A 20,590-nucleotide genomic window follows, 5' to 3' on the forward strand; every position below is an offset into this window, starting at 1 on the left:
CTTGGTTGCAACACTTACTACAGAGTTCCAAACTGCATCTGGACTGAGCCCTGAACTCAACCCCCAGGCCTAATCACCCAACATCAGTGCCCGACCTCACTAACGCTCCTGTGGCTGAATGGTAGCAAGTCCCCGCAGCAATGTTCCAACATCTGGTGAAAAGCCTTCCCAGAAGAGTGGAGGCTGATATAGGAGCAAAAGGGTGGCCCAACTCCATATTAATGCCCATGATTTTGGAATGAGATGTTTGCCGAGCAGGTGTTGTGTACATACTTTTGGCCGTGTAGTGTATGGGAATACTGTAAGAAAAAAATCAAGAGTTTAAGGGTTTTAGATAATTGACATTAAAGGTCATTAACAGTCATTCTGAAAAGTAATTTATCCCAGGGCCAACTAGTTTGAAAAGACAGGCTGAGTGGGCAGAGCTTATATTAATGAGATCGCCTTGAACTCTTTCAAACGTCTATGTCAAGCAACCTGGAGGCATTAGGCAGTGTTGCAGTAAAATTATCTCAAGCAAATCTGGTGATACACAAAGTTACTCAAACAACATTGAAATTGCATCAATGATCAGTGGTGGAAAAAGTACCCAATTGTCATACTTGAGTAAAAGTAAAGATATCTTAATGGAAAATGACTCAAGTTAAAGTGAAAGTCACTCAGTAAAATACTACTTGAGTAAAAGTCTAAAAGTACTTGGTTTTAAATATACTTAAGTATCAAAAGTAAATGTACAAGTATAAATCATTTCAAATTCCTTATATTAAGCAAAGCAGACAGCCACATTTTCTAGTTTTTAGCCAGGGGCACGCTACAACTCTCAGACATGATTTAAAAACTACGCATGTGTTTAATGATGTGTTTAATGATGTTCTCTTGATAAGTGTGTGAATTAGACAATTTACCTGTCCTGCATTCAAAATGTAACAAGTACTTTTGGGTGTCAGGGAAAAATGTATGGAGTAAAAAGTACATAAATTTCTTCAGGAATGTAGTGAAGTAAAAGTAAAAGTTGTCAAATGTTAATAGTAAAGTACAGATACCCAAAACAATTCTTAAGTAGTACTTTCAAGTATTTTGGCATGTCTATTGTGATGCAGTTCACAGCAGCACTGACGGATGTTTACTCGACAACTGCGTTGGAGATTTGAACGACCTCCCACCCCGCCTTTTGTCCTTGCTGGCTGAAGACCTAGCTAGCCAGTAACTAACACCAGACACAGATGAAAGAGGAAACATATAAGTATCTTTGCCATAGATTAATAGGGTAAACCTTTAATTATATTTGCTGACACCTTACGGTAAAATTTTGGCACCAGTAGATTAACTATCTAAACTCAGCAAAAAAAGAAGCGTCCCTTTTTCAGGACCCTGTCTTTCAAAGATAATTCGTAAAAATCGAAATAACTTCACAGATATTCATTGTAAAGAGTTTAAACACTGTTTCCCATGCTTGTTCAATGAACCATAAACAATTAATGCACATGCACCTGTGGAACGGTCGTTAAGACACTAACAGCTTACAGACAGTAGGCTATTAAGGTCACAGTTATGAAAACTTAGGACACTAAAGAGGCCTTTCTACTGACTCTGAAAAACACCAAAAGAAAGATGCCCAGATGCTCAGGACGGACAGCTGATCGTCCTCGCAGTGGAAGACCATGTGTAACAACACCTGCACAGGTTCGGTACATCCGAACATCACACCTGTGGGACAGGCAAAGGATGGCAACAACAACTGCCCGAGTAACACCAGGAACGCACAATCTCTCCATCAGTGCTCACACTGTCCGCAATAGGCTGAGAGAGGCTGGACTAAGGGCTTGTAGGCCTGTTGTCTGGTGAGGACCTGCCTTACATCACCGGCAATAACGTTGCCCATGGGCACAAACCCACCGTTGCTGGACCAGACAGGACTGGCAAAAAGTGCTCTTCATTGACGAGTCGCGGTTTTGTCTCACCAGGGGTGATGGTCGGATTCGCGTTTATCGCCGAAGGAATGAGCGTTACACCGAGGCCTGTACTCTGGAGCGGGATCGATTTGGAGGTGGAGGGTCCGTCATGGTCTGGGGCGGTGTGTCACAGCATCATCGGAYTGAGCTTGTTGTCATTGCAGGCAATCTCAAMGCTGKGCGTTACAGGGAAGACATCCTCCTCCCTCATGTGGTACCCTTCCTGCAGGCTCATCCTGACATSACCCTCCAGCWTGACAATGYCACCAGCCATWCTGCTCGTTCTGTGCGTGATTTCCTGCAAGACMGGAWTGTCAGTSTTCTGCMAWGGCCAGCGAAGAGCCCGGATCTCAATCCCATTGAGCACGTCTGGGACCTGTTGGATCRGAGGGTGAGGGCTAGGGCCATTCCCCCCAGAAATGTCTGGGAACTTGCAGGTGCCTTGGTGGAAGAGTGGGGTAACATCTCACAGCAAGAACTGGCAAATCTGGTGCAGTCCATGAGGAGGAGATGCACTGCAGTACTTAATGCAGCTGGTGGCCACACCAGATACTGACTGTTACTTTTGATTTTGACCCCCCCCCCCTTTGTTCAGGGACACATTATTCTATTTCTGTTAGTCACATGTCTGTGGAACTTGTTCAGTTTATGTCTCAGTTGTTGAATCTTGTTATGTTCATACAAATATTTACACATGTTAAGGTTGCTGAAAATAAACGCAGTTGACAGTGTGAGGACGTTTCTTTTTTTGCTGAGTTTAGCTATATAAACCAAGCCCCATTTGCAAACACGCCTTCTCCGATGTTGATTAGAAGGCGGTACTTATTTAAATGAGGTAAGAGAATATCCTGTTACCATTGGTGTATTTAAATGAGGTTAAAGTGATGTCACCTTGTGTCCTTAATAATGAATCCAAATGTTTGACATGGGGGAGGGCACCAGTAACTTTATGATTAAACCTTATCAAACGTTATACTGAACAAAAATATAAACGCAAAATGTAAAGTGTAAAATGGCGCCGGAAGAAATGGCAGCAGTTTTACGGGCGACTAACCAATTGTGCTATTATGTGTTTTTTTTGCGTTATTTGTAACTTATTTTGTACATAATGTTTCTGCCACCGTATCTTACGGCAAAAAAGAGCTTCTGGATATCAGGACAGCGATCACTCACCTCGGATTAGACAAAGATTTTTTCTTCAACAAGCAGGACGCACAGGACATACTCCAAACACCCGACAAGGCCAACATCCCAGTTATTGGCAAGAAGAAGAGACGCAGGTACAGAGGACACAGAGCAGGGTGCCTCATATGGATCCGCAGAAGGCGAGTTGCCGTTACCGTCAATATTACTCGCCAACGTGAAATCATTGGACAATAAATAAATTAGACGAGGTACGATCACGAATATCCTACCAAAGGGACATCAAAAACTGTAATATCTTATGTTTCACCGAATTGTGGCTGAATGATGACATGGATATTCAGCTAGCAGGATATACGCTGCACCGGCTAGATAGAACAGCACACTCCGGTAAGACGAGGGCGGCGGTCTGCGCATATTTGTAAACAACAGCTGGTGCACGGAATCTAAAGAAGTCTCTAGATTTTGCTCGCCTGAAGTAGAGTATATTGTGATAAAATGCAGACCACACTATTTGCCTAGAGAGTTTTCAGCTATACTTTTCGTAGCTGTTTATTTAACACCACAGACGGATGCTGGCACTAAGACTGCACTCAGTCAGCTGTATAAGAAAATAAGCAAACAGGAAACCGCTCACCCAGAGGCGGCGCTCCTAATGGCCGGAGACTTTAATGCAGGGAAACTTAAATCAGTTCTACCTAATTTCTATCAACATGTTAAATGTTCAACCAGAAGGGAAAAAAAATTCGAGATCACCTGTACTCCACACACAGGGACACGTACAAAGCTCTCCCTCGCCATCCATTTGGTAAATCCGACCACAATTCTATCCTCCTGAGTCCTGCTTATAAGAAAAAATTAAAGCAGGAAGCACCAGTGACTCGGTCTATAAAAAGTGGTCAGATGAAGCAGATGCTAAACTACAGGACTGTTTTGCTATCACAGACTGGAACATGTCACGGGATTCTTCCAATGGCATTGAGGAGTACACCACATCAGTCACTGGCTTTATCAATAAGTGCATCGATGACGTCGTCCCCACAGTGACTGAATGTATATTCCCCAACCAGAAGCCATGGATTACAGGCAACATTCGCACTGAGCTAAAGTGTAGAGCTGCCGCTTTCAAGGTGCGGGACTCTAACCCGGAAGCTTATAAGAATCCTACTATGCCTGTTTATAGAATTGGCAGTACATCCAACCGGATGATTTGGGCCTAATTCATTCATTTTAATTTACTGTAACTCAGTAAAATCTTTGAAATTGTTGCATGTTGCGTCATTTTTTTTTTCAGTATTAAAGCAACAGTCATTTTAAGTCATACTTTGGTCTTCATACTTTGATCTGGTTTCCTTCAAATATCATCCAGTTTCATGGAAAAAACAATAATTTTGACTGTTCATGACCTTTAAAGGCAAATGTATTTTAGAAAAAATAATAACAATAATCCGAAATTATAAAATATTTGACAAACCCTGTTTGTAAGCTTTTAAATTATATTAATCTAAAACCGTTTATCTTTTCCATGTGATGAACACATGGATGTCTCATGAAATGCGATGAAAAATGGGTCACCATTCTTTGAGCACCTTATCTCTGTGAATGTTTGGCATTCGGGTCCAAAAAGCTACCATTTTTTTTGCTGCCAAAAATAGATTGAATTGACCTGGATTTACCACTATAGCCTCTTCCCTGAAACTGAACCACCATCACCATCACCAGGCGGGGCGGGCGGGGCAGGGCAGGGCAGGGTAGGGTAGGTAGGGCAGGGTAGGGTGGGACAGGGTAGGGTAGGGTAGGACAGGGCAGGGTAGGGTAGGACAGGGTAGGGTAGGGTAGACAGGGTAGGGTAGGACAGGGCAGGGCAGTGTGCAGGGTAGGACAGGGCAGGGCAGGACAGGGCGGGCAGGGTAGGACAGGGCAGGTAGGGTAGGACAGGTAGGGTAGGTAGGGTAGGGTAGGGCAGGGTAGGTAGGGCAGGGTAGGGCAAGGTGGTAGGACAGGGTAGGACAGGGCAGGTTAGGTAGGGCAGGTAGGACAGGGTCAGGGCAGGGTAGGACAGGGCAGGACAGGGTAGGGTAGGGTAGGGTAGGCAGGCAGGGTATGGTAGGACAGGGTAGGGCCGGGTAGGGCAGGGCAGGGAAAGGAAGCACAGGGTGGAAGACAGGACAGGGCAGGAGCAGGGCAGGGCAGGGCAGGGCAGGGCAGGGCAGGGCAGGGCTGGCTCGACTGTGGCTGAGGACGGAGTGACTGCTGACCACACACATTCCCCTCACACACTCAGGCTAGAGGAAGCACAGCTCCAGCCACGGGACAGACCTGTCTGACAGGATAGAAAAATGCATCAGTTTGCAACATGATGACTAATGTTCTGCTGGAAGTGAAGGCATCAAACATGGCCTACAAACATAAACAGGCAGCAGCTGATTCAGGATGTCTGACACTACATGACAGAAACCTGGGAGCTACAGCCTGATCCAACTGCCGCTTCTCTGGGAGGACATAACGTTACTAGTTGTACAGGACAAATTGGGCTTCCTCACTGAAATAGGACAGGACAAAAAGGTTTTTTGTTGTTGTTTTTTTACTTAGTTTTTTTTAACTTTTACTGTTGAAAAGGGATATCCCAAGTTTAAAAACGTTTAAATCTAAACATTCAAAAGGCTAAAAAAATATATAAAAAAGTAATGGGAAGCCCTCACTAGCCCGAAAGCAATGAACTTTATAACCAAACAAGAGGAGAACAGGGGATATCTTTGGTCAACCTTTCACAAACACCATCCATGTTATTGAACAAAGACATCTCTTTTCTGGAGAAGATAACTGTTGGAGCCTAACAGTTGTTTGGGTCTTGCTGGTATCATGTGGTTGGTAGGGACCCTAAAATAGCCAAAATACCCCGTGCTTGTAAGAAACCATTTCACTTGTCTGAGGGCAGTGGGGATAGGTGGTAACGGGGAGAATTTGGGGCACTTTCACCCCAGCTCTGAAGGCTGATAATATACAGCCACTGACCTCAGACATAAAAAAGTCACTCATAAAGAGATCAGGGTGGGAATTCCAATTCCTGACAGGATGCTGACAGGACAAATCAGATGTGTAGGCCTAATCAGCGTGCACATTGCTGTACTAGAAGATGTTGGAGCCGGGACCTGCTTGTTGGGTTAGGACAGGTGTCAAAGCTCTTCAATGACCACCTATTTAGTGTGTATTGTATTGTTGATAAAGGAAGCTTGGGTGTTTATTGTTTACGTCTGTGCATGTAGCACCAGCTCATTTAATGAGACGATTGAAAAACATGCTAGCTAGCAGCTACACACACACATACTGTCATGTAACTTCAAACCATGAATTTGCACTTCAATGATAAATGCAGTGTCCATAGCACACAGCCTGTCCTCTCAGGTCCAGCGATGCATAATGCATACCGTAGTACTCATTTCAGAGAATGTATTCCATCTAGGAGAGAGAAAACTCATTATTACAGAAACAGCTGAATTAGCTCTTCACTTGATTGGAGATGGGCGGTCGGTGCTCTGCTCTGCCTACCACATCTGTAAATACTAAGTCTGCCTAACCACCATCCTGAGACGATATGGGACAAGGTTCCTACCAGTTCTCAGTGTTCAAAATGTGAACACTACTGCAGAGGAGAGCAGAGAGACCATGGCTGTGCATTCCCAATGTAAAAGGTGTCACTCCGAATGATTAGATTACAGAGCTTGGGTCTGGGAGCAGATAGACCATGACAAAATAAAATAAAATAAAATCCTGGGAGGGAGACAGAAACACATGAAGTGAACACGGTGACTTAACACATGAAGTGAACACGGTGACTTAACACATGAAGAGTGTTGATATGTGTGTCCTTCAAGACATATATTGTAGATGCAGGTGCTTGCTAAGGTGATGCATTCTCTCACAATGTACTGTAAAGCCAGTCCACAACCAGCATGATAACTACAGCAGTCTCCTGGCTTCAACCAGCATGATAACTACAGCGGTCTCCTGGCTTCAACCAGCATGATAACTACAGCMGTCTCCTGGCTTCAACCAGCATGATAACTACAGCAGTCTCCTGGCTTCAACCAGCATGACAACTACAGCGGTCTCCTGGCATCAACCAGCATGATAACTACAGCGGTCTCCTGGCTTCAACCATCATGATAACTACAGCAGTCTCCTTGCTTCTGTATTCCCCATTATCTCTCACAGATGGAAGGATGCCATTGACGACGAGTGTCCACTTGGGAATGTTTTATCATTAGGTCTAAACCGTCTTCTGTCCCTCCCTTCATCTCTTACCTGGGATGAAACCACCGTGTGCTATACTGATGTTAGTTGATCAGTAGAATGGTGGTACAGTTATTACACTGTCATATTGTTGTTGATCAGCTGTGTTGAGCTGCCATGACGACAGCTTCACCTCCTCAGCAAGGCTGACTGGGCAAAACAACAGCACTCTGACAATGTGATATGGATCGAATAGATACACAGGAAAATGATATGGAGAAGGACTGAATCCAGAGGGCTAAAGGAAGTTCGTCTCCTAAAAACCCTTTGAACAGAAACATCTAATCTGCACAAAGAGCCGATAACTCATTTGCCCCTAGGGGTCTTGAGAAGAAGTTTTCAGAAGAATCGGTATCTCAGGGTCCTGACATCACAGGCCCTTCTCATCCACTATAAGCCTGTTTATCAGTGGCACATCACGTTCACAGAGACAGCCAGCCTATTGAGTTAGGGCCTGGTGCTCCAATTTAAAGCAGAGGGAGAGACCGGCCTGGCCCTTTGCAATGCTGTGTTAATCCAATTGCTAACAGAGAGACTGCCGCACAAAGCTTAAGATAACACAGCGGGGTGTGCTGAACACACAAGTCAGACAACAGAGATCTCCCTTCTTGCACAGGAAGGGAGGAGAGAGAAAATAAAATACCAACGTTTGGCTGGAGTGAGTGATTGACACTGACAGCTTCCCTTGTCATTCAAACAATAACCATGGAGCAGAACGGCAGGGAGAGCTTGAACACCGATGACCTAGACCCTTTGATATAGAGCCTCCCTCGGACAGACACCATAGCCTTGTCATGACTCGTGCATGATAAAATGTGCACTACGGTTGTAATCAAGTTATGCTTGTACAGCCTAATTGAGTTGAGTGGAGATTTTGCAGACGCTGGGTTACAGCAAAACAATAAGGTTTACAGTTCCCTCAACTGGAACTGCTGTTCAACACTGAGAAGAAACAAACAAAGATGGAAAGACCGCTAGGAGATTGGTTGTTATGCCTTTAGATAGGGCCCATTACATAAGAGTCCTGTGGCTCTCTGCTCCACAGGGGCCTATACACAGGAGCCTGTTGTTTAGAAGAGGGAGCACACTTAGGCCTACTGATGCTCATCTGATTAGCCCCTCAGGGCCTCAAGCTAGGCCCCACTCTCAGGCCACAGATATCCTGCAATTCGCTACGGATTTAGAGTACAAACTGTTCTCAACTTCTAAATTCGTGTTCAACTCTCCAGAAATAGAGCTGGTAGGCCAGGATCTAGGCTTGTGCCAAAAACGAGCAGAGGACTTAATAAATCAATGTTTTAAACTGTTTCCAAACTGGAGACAGTACGGTACATTTCTCTTATAAACAGGGATGATATTGTACAGTCTCAGAGATTAGAAGTCTGATACAGGGGAATAAAATGCTATTAGATGGTCAAGGAGCATCTTCAGCTGTGCTGAGTTATGACAGTCTACTGCGGCACTATGGACGGTATGCTAGACAGGTTGTTTGACAGGTAGCTAGCAGGTTGTGTCATGTCACCTCTCCTGTTCTCAATATACATCAATGAAATGGCATACAAAAACAGCGACCTCACTCTCATCAAAGGTCCTGGTTGCTTGCTTGAAGGGCAAATCCATTTTAAGCTACTTACAATTGATTGACTGCCTTGATTTGACAATAGCTTCCTTGACTTCAATGTCACCAAGACTAAATAACTATGCCTTGGGATCAATGTTACTTCAAATGTTTATTGGCACTGAGCAAATTTCAGGTGTGCTGAGTACAAACTTGAACATTGTGAAAATTCTGTGCAACTTCCGGCACACGTTTATTGTGAATACAGAGGCTGTACCCGCTATAAATGACAGTTTTAACAGTGGCGGAGTAGGCTACTGTGGCTATTTGATCATAATCTAGGGCTACCAGAGTGGTCTATCATCAAAAACAAATGGAAGAAAATACATCCCATAACATTTAAACATGGAAATATCTGTTCTATCATTCAGCCTACAGTAGCAGTTAATGTGTGGTGTTTAATGTAGGCCTACAATCCATGAGACATAAAAAAAAAAAAAATGCAGAGCTTTACATTAACCTGTTTATCCACGTGTCGTTCAGACAAGGATGTGGCTGAAAATGTTGAGTTATTACAGAGAATAAGAGAATAATCTATTTACCACCACAAAGCGAAGCTGGCACTAAGACCACTCTCAACCACCTCTATAAGGCCATAAGCAAAGAAGAAAATGCTCACACAGAAGCGGTGCTCCTAGTGGCCGGGAACTTTAATGCTGGCAAACTTAGATCAGTTTACAAAATTTTTACCAGCATGTCACATGTGCAACCGGGGGGGGGGAGATCCTAGATCACCTTTACTCCACACAAAGAGATGCACACAAAGCTCTCCCAGCCCCTCCATTTGGCAAATCTGACCCTAATTCTATCCTCCGGATTCCTGCTTACAAGCTAAATCTAAAGCAGGAAGTACCAGTGACTCGCTCAATACGGAAGTGGTCAGATGACACGAATGCTACACTCCAGGAATGTTTTTACTAGCACAGACTGGAATATGTTCCGGGATTCATCCAATGGCATTGAGGAATACACCACCTCAGTCATCGGCTTCATCAATAAGTGCATCGATGACGTCGTAGCCCACAGTGACTGTACATACAGTTGAAGTCGGAAGTTTACATAAACCTTAGCCAAATACATTTAAACTCGGTTTATCACAATTCCTGACATTTAATCCTTGTAAAAATTCCCTGTCTTAGGTCAGTTAGGATCACCACTTTTTTTAAGAACGTGAAATGGCAGAGTAATAGTAGAGAGAATGATTTATTTCAGCTTTAATTTCTTTCATCACATTCCCAGTGGGTAAGAGGTTTACATACACTCAATTAGTATTTGGTAGCATTGCCTTGAAATTGTTTAACTTGGGTCAAACGTTTTGGGTAAACTTCCACAAGCTTCCCACAATAAGTTGGGTGAATTTTGAATGAATTCGTCCTGACAGAGCTGGTCAGAGTCAGGTTTGTAGGCCTCCTTGCTCGCACACGCTTTTTCAGTTCTGCCCACACATTTTCTATAGGATTGAGGTCAGGGCTTTGTGATGGCCACTACAATACCTTGACTTTGTTGTCCTTAAGCCATTTTGCCACAACTTTGGAAGTATGCGTGGGGTCATTGTCCATTTGGAAGACCCATTTGTGACCAAGCTTCAACTTCCTGACTAATGTCTTGAGATGTTGCTTCAATACATCCACACAATTTTCCTCTCTCATGATGCCATCTATTTTGTGAAGTGCACCAGTCCCTCCTGCAGCAAAGCACCCCCCCATGTGCAGTTGCAAACCGTAGTGTGGCTTTTTAATGGCGGTTTTGGAGCAGTGGCTTCTTCCTTGCTGAGTGGCCTTCCAGGTTATGTCGATATAGGACTCGTTTTACTGTGGATATAGATACTTTTGTAGCTGTTTCCTCCAGCATCTTCACAAGGTCCTTTGCCGTTGTTCTGGGATTGATTTGCACTTCTCGCACCAAAGTACACTCATCTCTAGGAGACAGAACACGTCTCCTTCCTGAGCGGTATGACGGCTGCGTGGTCCCATGGTGTTTATACTCGCGTACAATTGTTTGTACAGATGAACGTGGTACCTTCAGGCATTTGGAAATTGCTCTCAATAATGAACCAGACTTGTGGAGGTCTCCAAAAAAATTTCCTGAGGTCTTGGCTGATTTATTTTGATTTTCCCATAATGTCAAGCAAAGAGTCACTGAGTTTGAAGGCAGGCCTTGAAATACATCCACAGGCACACCTCCAATTGACTCAAATTATGTCAATTAGCCTATCAGAAGTTTCTAAAGCCATGACACCATTTTCTGGAATTTTCCAAGCTGTTTAAAGGCACAGTCAACTTAGTGTATGTAAACCTAACCGGCTTGCCAAAACTATAGTTTGTTGACAAGAAATTTGTGGAGTGGTTGAAAAATTTGTTTTAATGACTCCAACCTAAGTGTACGTGAACTTCTGACTTCAACTGTACATATCCCAACCAGAAGCCATGGATTACAAGCAACATCCGCATTGAGCTAAAGGCTAGAGCTGCCGCTTTCAAGGAGCGGGAGACTAATCCGGATGCTTACCCTGTTTGGGATAGGGGGCAGCAATTTCACGTTCGGATGAAAAGCGTGCCCAGAGTAAACTTCCTGCTATTCTGGCCCAGAAGCTTATATATGCATATTATTAGTAGTATTGGATATAAAACACTCTGAAGTTTCTAAAACTGTTTGAATGATGTCTGTGAGTATAACAGATCTCATATGGCAGGCAAAACCCTGAGAAAAATCCAACCAGGAAGTGGGAAATCTGAGGTTTGTAGTTTTTCAACTCATTGCCTATCGAATATACAGTGTCTATGGGGTCATACAGTCGATGTCAACAGTCTTTAGAACCTTGTTTGATGCTTCTACTGTGAAGGAGGAGTGAATGGGAGCTGAATGAGTCAGGGGACTGGCAGAATGGCATGAGCTGGTCACGCGCTCACGTGAGAGCGACCTGCGTTCCATTGCAATTCTAAAAGACAAAGGAATTCTCCGGTTGGAACATTATTGAAGATTTATGTTAAGAACATCTTAAAGATTGATTCTATTGACATGTTTCTACGGACTGTAATGGAACTTTTTCACTTTTCGTCTGGACCTAGTGATCGTGCGTTATGAATTTGGATTTGTGAACTCAAGGCGCAAACAACAAGGAGGTATTTGGACATAAGTTATGGACTTTATCGAACTAACCAAACATTTATTGTGTAACTGGGATTCCTGGGAGTGCATTCTGATGAAGATCATCAAAGGTAAGTGAATATTTATAATGCTATTTCTGACTTCTGTTGACTCCGCAACATGGCGGGTATATATGTTTGGCTTGTTTTGGTCTCTGAGCGCCGTACTCAGATTATTGCATGGTTTGCTTTTTCCGTAAAGCTTTTTTAAAATCTGACAAAGCGGTTGYATTAAGKAGWAGTATATCTATAATTCTGTGCATAATACTTGTATCTTTTATCAAAGTTTATTATGAGTATTTCTGTAAATTGATGTGGCTCTGTGCAAATTCACGGGATGTTTTGGAGGCAAAGCCAAATGTAAACTGAGGTTTTTGGATATAAATATGAACTTGATCGAACAAAACATACATGTACTGTGTAACATGTTGTCACGGGAGTTTCATCTGATGAAGAATATCAAAGGCTAGTGATTCATTTTATCTCTATTTCAGATTTTTGAGGCACCTCTATTTGGTAGGAAAATGGCTGTATGCCTTTTTGAAATCGGACACTTTGGTTGGATTAACGAGAAATGTATCTTTAAAATGGTGTCTAATACTTGTATGTTTGAGAAATTTGAATGATTAGATTTCTGTTGTTTGAATTTGGCGCACTGCAATTTCATTGGATGTTGGCGAGGGGTTCCCAGACAGGTTAAAATAAATTCCGCTATGCCCTCAGACGAACCATCAAACAAGCAAAGCGTCAATACAGGATTAAGATTGAATCCTACTACACCGGCTCTGACGCTCGTCGGATGTAGCAGGGCTTGAAAACTATTACGGACTACGAAGGGAAACCCAGACGTGAGCTGCCCAGTGACGCGAGCCTACCAGACAAGTCAAATGCCTTTTATGCTCGCTTCGAGGCAAGCAACACTGAAGCATGCACGAGGGCACCAGCTGTTCTGGATGACTGTGTGATAATGCTCTCGGTAGCCGATGTGAACAAAACCATTAAAAATAGGTCAACATTCCCAAAGTCGCTGGGCCAGACGGATTACCAGGACGTGTACTCAAAGCATAGACCAAGTGTCAAGTGTCTTCACTGACATTTTCAACCTCTCCCTGACCAAGTCTGTAATACCTACATGTTTCAAGCAGACCACCATAGTCCATCAACAGCATCCTCCGGGACACCCTAGACGCACTCCAATTCGCATACTGCCCCAACAGATCCACAGATGACGCAATCTCAATCGCACTCCACACTGCCCTTTCTCACCTGGACAAAAGGAACACCTATGTGAGAATATTGTTCATTGACTACAGCTCAGCGTTCAACACCGTAGTGCCCACGAAGCTCATCACTAAGCTAAGGACTCTGGGACTAAACATCTTCCTCTGCAACTGGATCCTGGACTTCCTGACGGGCCACCACCAAGTAGGTAGAGTAGGCAACAACACGTCTGCCACGCTGATCCTTAACACTGGTGCCCCTCAGGGGTGTGTACTTAGTCTCCTACTGTATTCCCTGTTCACCCACGACTGCGTGGCCAAACACGACTCCAACACCATCATTAAGTTTGCTGACGACACAACAGTGGTAGGCCTGATCAGCGACAATGATGAGATGGCCTATAGAGAGGTCAGAGAACTGTCAGTGTGGTGCAAGGACAACAACCTCTCTCTCAATGTGAGCAAGACTAAGGAGCTGATCGTGGACTACAGGAAAAGGCAGGCCGAACAGGCCACCATTAGTGGAGCGGGTCGAGAGTTTCAAATTCCTTGGTGTCCACATCACCAACGAACTGTCATGGCCCAAACATACCAAGACAGTCGTGAAGAGGGCACGACAAAACATTTTCCCCCTCAGGAGACTGAAAAGATTTGGCATGGGTCCCCAGATCCTCAAAAGGTTCTACAGCTGCAACATCGAGAGCATCCTGACCAGTTGAATCACCGCCTGGTATGGCAACTGCTCGGCATCTGACCGTAAGGCGCTACAGAGGGTAGTGCGAATGGCCCAGTACGTCACTGGGGCCAAGCTTCCTGCCATCCAGGACCTATATAATAGGCAGTGTCAGAGGAAAGCCCATAAAATTATCAGAGACTCCAGTCACCCAAGTTAGACTGTTTTCTCTGCTACCGCACGGCAAGCGGTACTGGAGCGCCAAGTCTAGGACCAAAAGGCTCCTCAACAGCTTCTACCCCCAAGCCATAAGACTGCTGAATAATTCATAAAATCGCCCCCGGACAATTTACAGTGACCCCCCCCTTTTTTCTACACTGCTGCTACTCGCTGTTTGTTTGTTACCTATGCATAGTCACTTCACCCACACCTACATGTACAGATTACCTCAACTAGCCTGTACCCCCGCACACTGACTCGGTACCAGTTCCCCCTGTATATAGCCTCGTTATTGTTATTCTTATTGTGTTACTTTTTATTTTAGTCTACTTGGTAAATATTTTCTTCTTCTTGAACTGCACTGATGGGTAAGGGCTTGTAAGTAAGCATTTCACGGTAAAGTCAACACTTGTTGTATTCGCCCCATGTCACAAATAAAGTTTGATTTGAGTATACTAGAGCAAGACGGAAACGCAAAGAAACAACTTCACAACATAGTCTCCCCTCTGCATTCAAGCAGCCCTTGGCAGCTGATTCTGACCAGGCCAAATAGATTCCAAGAGCGATAGGTAGACTATGTTTATGTTTTTTACAGTTGTTGGTTTATGCATCCATTCTTGGTGGTTGAGAATAGGGGGTTTCAGCACCTCATGAAAGTACTCAAGCCACTTTACGAACTTCCCTCTTGCATCCATTTCAGGAAACTGGTAGTACCGGCTCTATATAAGCAAACCAAAGCCGAAGTTTTCATTGAATTGGCCAATGCACCTTTTGTTGCGCCTACTTAACAGTGACAGCCCATCACATTAACCTGGGAGTGGAAGATGTACCACGCTACAGACACACACCCTTTATGAGCATCACAAGTGCGCATCTGGCACTGAAGGAGGCTGTCATGGTGCGTTTGTAACCAAGTGGGAAGTGAGAATTTATCACATATGACTAGGAAAATTCCACTTGAACAGCCCTCAAACTGGTAAATACTAGGGCTTGGACGATACCAGTATCACAATCCTCATTAGTTTGGTCTGCTTCATGTTTTTATTTTTGACATGTAAAAAAATATTGCGATACTGGTATCATCACAGCCCTAGTAATTACTAGTGGGAAAGTCGTTTATCATCCTGAGCACCCACTTCTTCCACAGTGACCTCTGACTTCACCTACTAAGGAAATTGCCTCTTTAACAGCATTTTCGGCAGGTAAATGCAACAACAAAACAACATTTATAAAAAGAAAATCTATTAATGTGGTTTTGGAACTCTAGAATTTGTTTACAAGCATGATAGGTGTACTTTTAGTTTATGGTTGGCACAGCTTGTTGCCCATTTGCCAATTTCCGTTCAAATCACATGAACGCATCCAACTGGCATTTACGACTTCACAACTGGTAAATTCTCACCTCCCACATGGTTACAAACGTAGCATCAGAGTGTAAACTTCAGAGGCCCAACATAACAATCTGGTAACAGCAGACGATGCAAGGAACATTGTGAATGCTGAACAGTGTGAATGGCATTTCATTTTTCCGCTGTACCCAAACCGAACTGTGACCAAAAAACTACAATATGTACCGAACCGTTCTCTCGCTGATCAACAGTGGAAATGGAGACCACACAAGTAGGCTACAGACAGTACAGTCAGAGAGCTCACTGACTCAAAACACAAACACACTGGAACTTCAACTGTTTTCTTTTTTAAAGAGTCAAAAAGACTTGATGAGATTATTAATCAATAGAGAAATAGGCCTACCTTCTCCTACCTTCTCAAATAAATCTCCCGGGAAACCAAACTTATATCATCATTACAAGGGTCTGATGAATAATATGATTAAATGTTCCTCGATCCTCTTTGAATGGGTTGTAATGAGCACAGAGGGACAACTATATATGTAGGCTACCTTCACACAGCCAGTCTGATGGCAGGACAGAGTAATGAGCAGGGAGGGACTACTATATATGTAGGTTACCTTCACACAGCCAGTCTGATGATGGCAGGACAGAGTAATGAGCAGGGAGGGACTACTATATATGTAGGTTACCTTCACACAGCCAGTCTGATGGCAGGACAGAGTAAAAGAGCAGGGAGGGACTACTATAATATGTAGGTTAACCTTCACACAGCCAGTCTGAGGGCAGGACAGAGTAATGAGCAGGGAGGGACTACTATATATGTAGGTTACCTTCACACAGCCAGTCTGATGGCAGGCAGAGTAATGAGCAGGGAGGGACTACTATATATGTAGGTTACCTTCACACAGCCAGTCTGATGGCAGGACAGAGTAAAGAGCAGGGAGGGACTACTATATATGTAGGTTACCTTCACAACAGCCAGTCTGAGGGCAGGACAGAGTAATGAGCAGGGAGGGACTACTATATAATGTAGGTTACCTTCACACAGCCAGTCTGAGGGCAGGACAGAGTAATGAGCAGGGAGGGATACTATATATGTAGCGTTACCTTCACACAGCCAGTCTGAGGGCAGGACAGAGTAATGAGCAGGGAGGGACTACTATATATGTAGGTTACCTTCACACAGCCAGTCTGATGGCAGGACAGAGTAATGAGCAGGGAGGGACTACTATATATGTAGGTTACCTTCACACAGCCAAGTCTGATGGCAGGACAGAGTAGAAGAGCAGGGAGGGACTACTATATATGTAGGTTACCTTCACACAGCCAGTCTGAGGGCAGGACAGAGTAATGAGCAGGGAGGGACTACTATATATGTAGGCTTACCTTCACACAGCCAGTCTGAGGGTGGCACGAGTAATGAGCAGGGAGGGACTACTGTAGATATGTAGGTTACCTTCACACAGCCAGTCTGAGGCAGAACAGAGTATGAGCAGGGAGGGACTACTATATATGTAGGTTACCTTCACAACAGCACAGTCTGAGGGTAGGCACGAGTAATGAGCAGGGAGGGACTACTATATATGTAGGTTACCTTCACACAGCCAGTCCTGAGGGCAGGACAGAGTAATGAGCAGGGAGGGACTACTGTAGATGTAGGCTACCTCACACAGCCAGTCTGAGGGCAGACAGAGTAATGAGCAGGGAGGGACTACTATATATTGTAGGTTACCTTTCACACAGCCAGTCTGAGGGCAGGACAGAGTAATGAGCAGGGAGGGACTACTGTAGATGTAGGCTACTTCACACAGCCAGTCTGAGGGCAGGACAGAGATAATGAGCAGGGAGGGATACTTAAGATGTAGGTTACCTTCACACACCAGTCTGAGGGCAGGACAGAGTAATGAGCAGGGAGGGACTACTGTAGATGTAGGTTACCTTCACACAGCCAGTCTGAGGGCAGGCCAGAGTAATGACCAGGGGAGGGACTACTATATATGTAGGTTACCTTCACACAGCCAGTCTGAGGGCAGGACAGAGTAATGAGGAGGGGAGGGACTACTGTAGATGTAGGCTACCTTCACACAGCCACGTCTGATGGCAGGACAGAGTAATGAGCAGGGAGGGACTACTATATATGTAGGTTACCTTCACACAGCCAGTCTGAGGGCAGGACAGAGTAATGAGGAGGGAGGGACTACTGTAGATGTAGGCTACCTTCACACAGCCAGTCTGATGGCAGACAGAGTAATGAGCAGGGAGGGACTACTGTAGATGTAGGTTACCTTCACACAGCCAGTCTGAGGGCAGGACAGAGTAATGAGCAGGGAGGGACTACTGTAGATGTAGGTTACCTTCACACAGCCAGTCTGAGGGCAGGACAGAGTAATGAGCAGGGAGGGACTACTGTAGATGTAGGTTACTTCACACAGCCAGTCTGAGGGTTTTGGCAGAGTAAGTGAATGCCTTTCCAATCACTTTTGTCTGGTTGCCACAGAGATCCCATATTCGCCTGCCTGGTGCCTGATAATTATTGGTTGATCCTGCAGCAACCTAAGTTTTTCAATTTTTAGAGCGGTAACATTGAATATTTCTTTACAAAATTTTACTTTTCAATTTTTTTTTATTTTTCCCTCCAGCATAATGCCTTGACAAGCCACTGAATACCGCAAAATACAATGGGTAAGGAACATGTAAGCATGCCTGGGACTGAGATGTGAATTAATGCCACCTAAAACTCAGCAAATAGGCTACCCCTCGATGAAATACCAGCACATGTTAAAATTAACAGTAAACAAAGGGGAGTGGCAGAGAGACAAAGCAGAGACAACACAACAGCAGGGATACTCAGACATCAAAGAGCGTGTCAAGACTCTGGGTTATGTTTAGCTTAGCTGATGACTCTGGGTTGTTTGGCCTAGCTGATGACTTGACAGGGTGAGAGAGGGAAGAGAGAGAGAGGAAGACACAGAGTGCAGTAAAAGAGGGAGAGAGAAAGGGAGCTGGCATGCTGCAAGAGGAGCCAACACACACACAACTCTAGTGTCTCACTAGCAGGTTCATTAAGCCAGTCTCTAGCCCTATTTCCCCCCATCCTCAGTTCCTCCCTTCCTCCTCCTCTCCCTCCTCATGCTATCCCATCCTCCTCCTCCCTCTGCATCATCCCCCCATCATGGCGCTATCCTCCTGTCAGCCTGGCTGTGTTCTCGCTGGAACTCCACATCCTGCTGCCAACCTGGCTGTGTTTCTCGCTGGAACTCCACATCCTGCTGCCAACCTGGCTGTGTTCTCGCTGGAACTCCACATCCTGCTGCCAACCTGGCTGTGTTCTCGCTGGAACTCCACATCTCTCTGCGCCAACCTGGCTGCCGCCTGAAACACCGCTACACAACACCTCCACAACGCCCTACAGCCTCCACTAACACTGCTGCACAGCAGCACCTCCACTAACACTGCGCACAGCAGCACCCTCCACTAACAACTGCTGCACAGTACACCTCCACTAACCGCTGCACAGCACACCTCCCACTAACACTGCTGCCACAGAGCACCTCCACTAACACTGCTGCACAGCAGCACCTCCACTACACACCTCCACTAACAACTGCTGCACAGAGCACCTCCACTAACACTGCTGCAACAGCAGCACCTCCACTAACACTGCTGCACAGAGCACCTCCACTAACACTGCTGCACAGCACACCTCCACTAACACTGCTGCACAGCAGCACCTCCACTAACACCGGCTGCACAGCAGCACCTCCACTAACACCGCTGCACAGCAGCACCTCCACTAACACTGCTGCAACAGAGCAACCTCCACTAACACTGTGCACAGAGCACCTCCATCTAACACCGCTGCACAGCAGCACACCTCCACTAACACCGCTGCACAGAGCACCCTCCACTAACACTGCTGCACAGCACACCTCCACTAACACTGCTGCACAGCAGCACCTCCACTAACACTGCTGCACAGCACACTCCACTAACAAACCGCTGCACGCACACCTCCTAAACACTGCTGCACAGCAGCACCTCCACTAACACTGCTGCACAGCACACCTCCACTAACACCTGCTGCACAGAGCACCTCCACTAACACTGCTGCACAGAGCAACCTCCACTAACACTGCTGCACAGAGAGCACCTCCACTACACCCGCTGCACAGAGCACCTCCACTAACACTGCTGCACAGCACACCTCCACTAACACTGCTGCACAGCAGCACTCCCACTAACACACCTCCACTAACCTGCTGCACAGAGCACCTCCACTAACACACTCCACTAACACCGCTGCACAGCAGCACCTCCACTAACACTGCTCTGGCACAGCACAACCTCCACTAACACTGCTGCACAGCAGCACCTCCAACTAACACTGCTGCACAGCAGCACCTCCACTAACACTGGCTGCACAGCAGCAACCTCCACTAACACGCTGCACAGCGCACCTCCACTAAACAACACCTCCACTAACACTGCTGCACAGCACACCTCCACTAACACTGCTGCACAGAGCACCTCCACTAACACACCTCCACTAACACTGCTGCACAGAGCAACCTCCACTAACACTGCTGCACACAGAGCACCTCCACTAACACCGCTGCACAGCAGCACCTCCACTAACACTGCTGCACAGCAGCACCTCCACTAACACTGCTGCACAGCACACCTCCACTAACACTGCTGCAAGCCAGGCAGCACCTCCACTAACACTCGCTGCACAGAGCACCTCCACTACACCGCTGCAAGCACACCTCCACATAACATGCTGCACAGAGCACCTCCACTAACACGCTGCACAGCACACTTCCACTAACACTGCTGCACAGAGCACCTCCACTAACACTCTGCACAGCACACCCTCCACTAACACTGCTGCACAGAGCACCTCCACTAACACCGCTGCCACAGCACACCTCCACTAACACTGCTTGCCACAGAGCACCTCCACTAACACTGCTG

At 45.5% G+C, this 20,590-nt stretch overlaps 1 long non-coding RNA gene across 36 annotated transcripts; it reads right to left on the reverse strand.

Annotated features, from left to right (window-relative positions):
• Window positions 1-19,027: 19,027 nt before the first annotated feature.
• LOC111959302 (uncharacterized) lies at window positions 19,028-20,534 on the reverse strand. Of its 36 annotated transcripts, none has more exons than XR_011474957.1 (9): window positions 20,487-20,534; window positions 20,215-20,308; window positions 20,090-20,157; window positions 19,908-19,929; window positions 19,778-19,853; window positions 19,655-19,720; window positions 19,497-19,573; window positions 19,266-19,438; window positions 19,028-19,057 (listed from the first exon to the last, which is right to left on the reverse strand). It is a non-coding gene; the product is annotated as an uncharacterized lncRNA (long non-coding RNA). The 36 variants fall into 36 exon arrangements; XR_011474986.1 differs by lacking the exon at window positions 19,028-19,057 and adding an exon at window positions 19,122-19,138 and having other exon boundaries at window positions 20,090-20,116; window positions 20,243-20,308; XR_011474985.1 differs by lacking the exon at window positions 19,028-19,057 and adding an exon at window positions 19,122-19,138 and having other exon boundaries at window positions 19,908-19,988; window positions 20,090-20,116; window positions 20,243-20,308.
• Window positions 20,535-20,590: the final 56 nt, after the last annotated feature.

The sequence above is a fragment of the Salvelinus sp. IW2-2015 genome, linkage group LG36, assembly GCF_002910315.2.
Source record: "Salvelinus sp. IW2-2015 linkage group LG36, ASM291031v2, whole genome shotgun sequence".
Lineage (NCBI taxonomy): Eukaryota > Metazoa > Chordata > Actinopteri > Salmoniformes > Salmonidae > Salvelinus > Salvelinus sp. IW2-2015.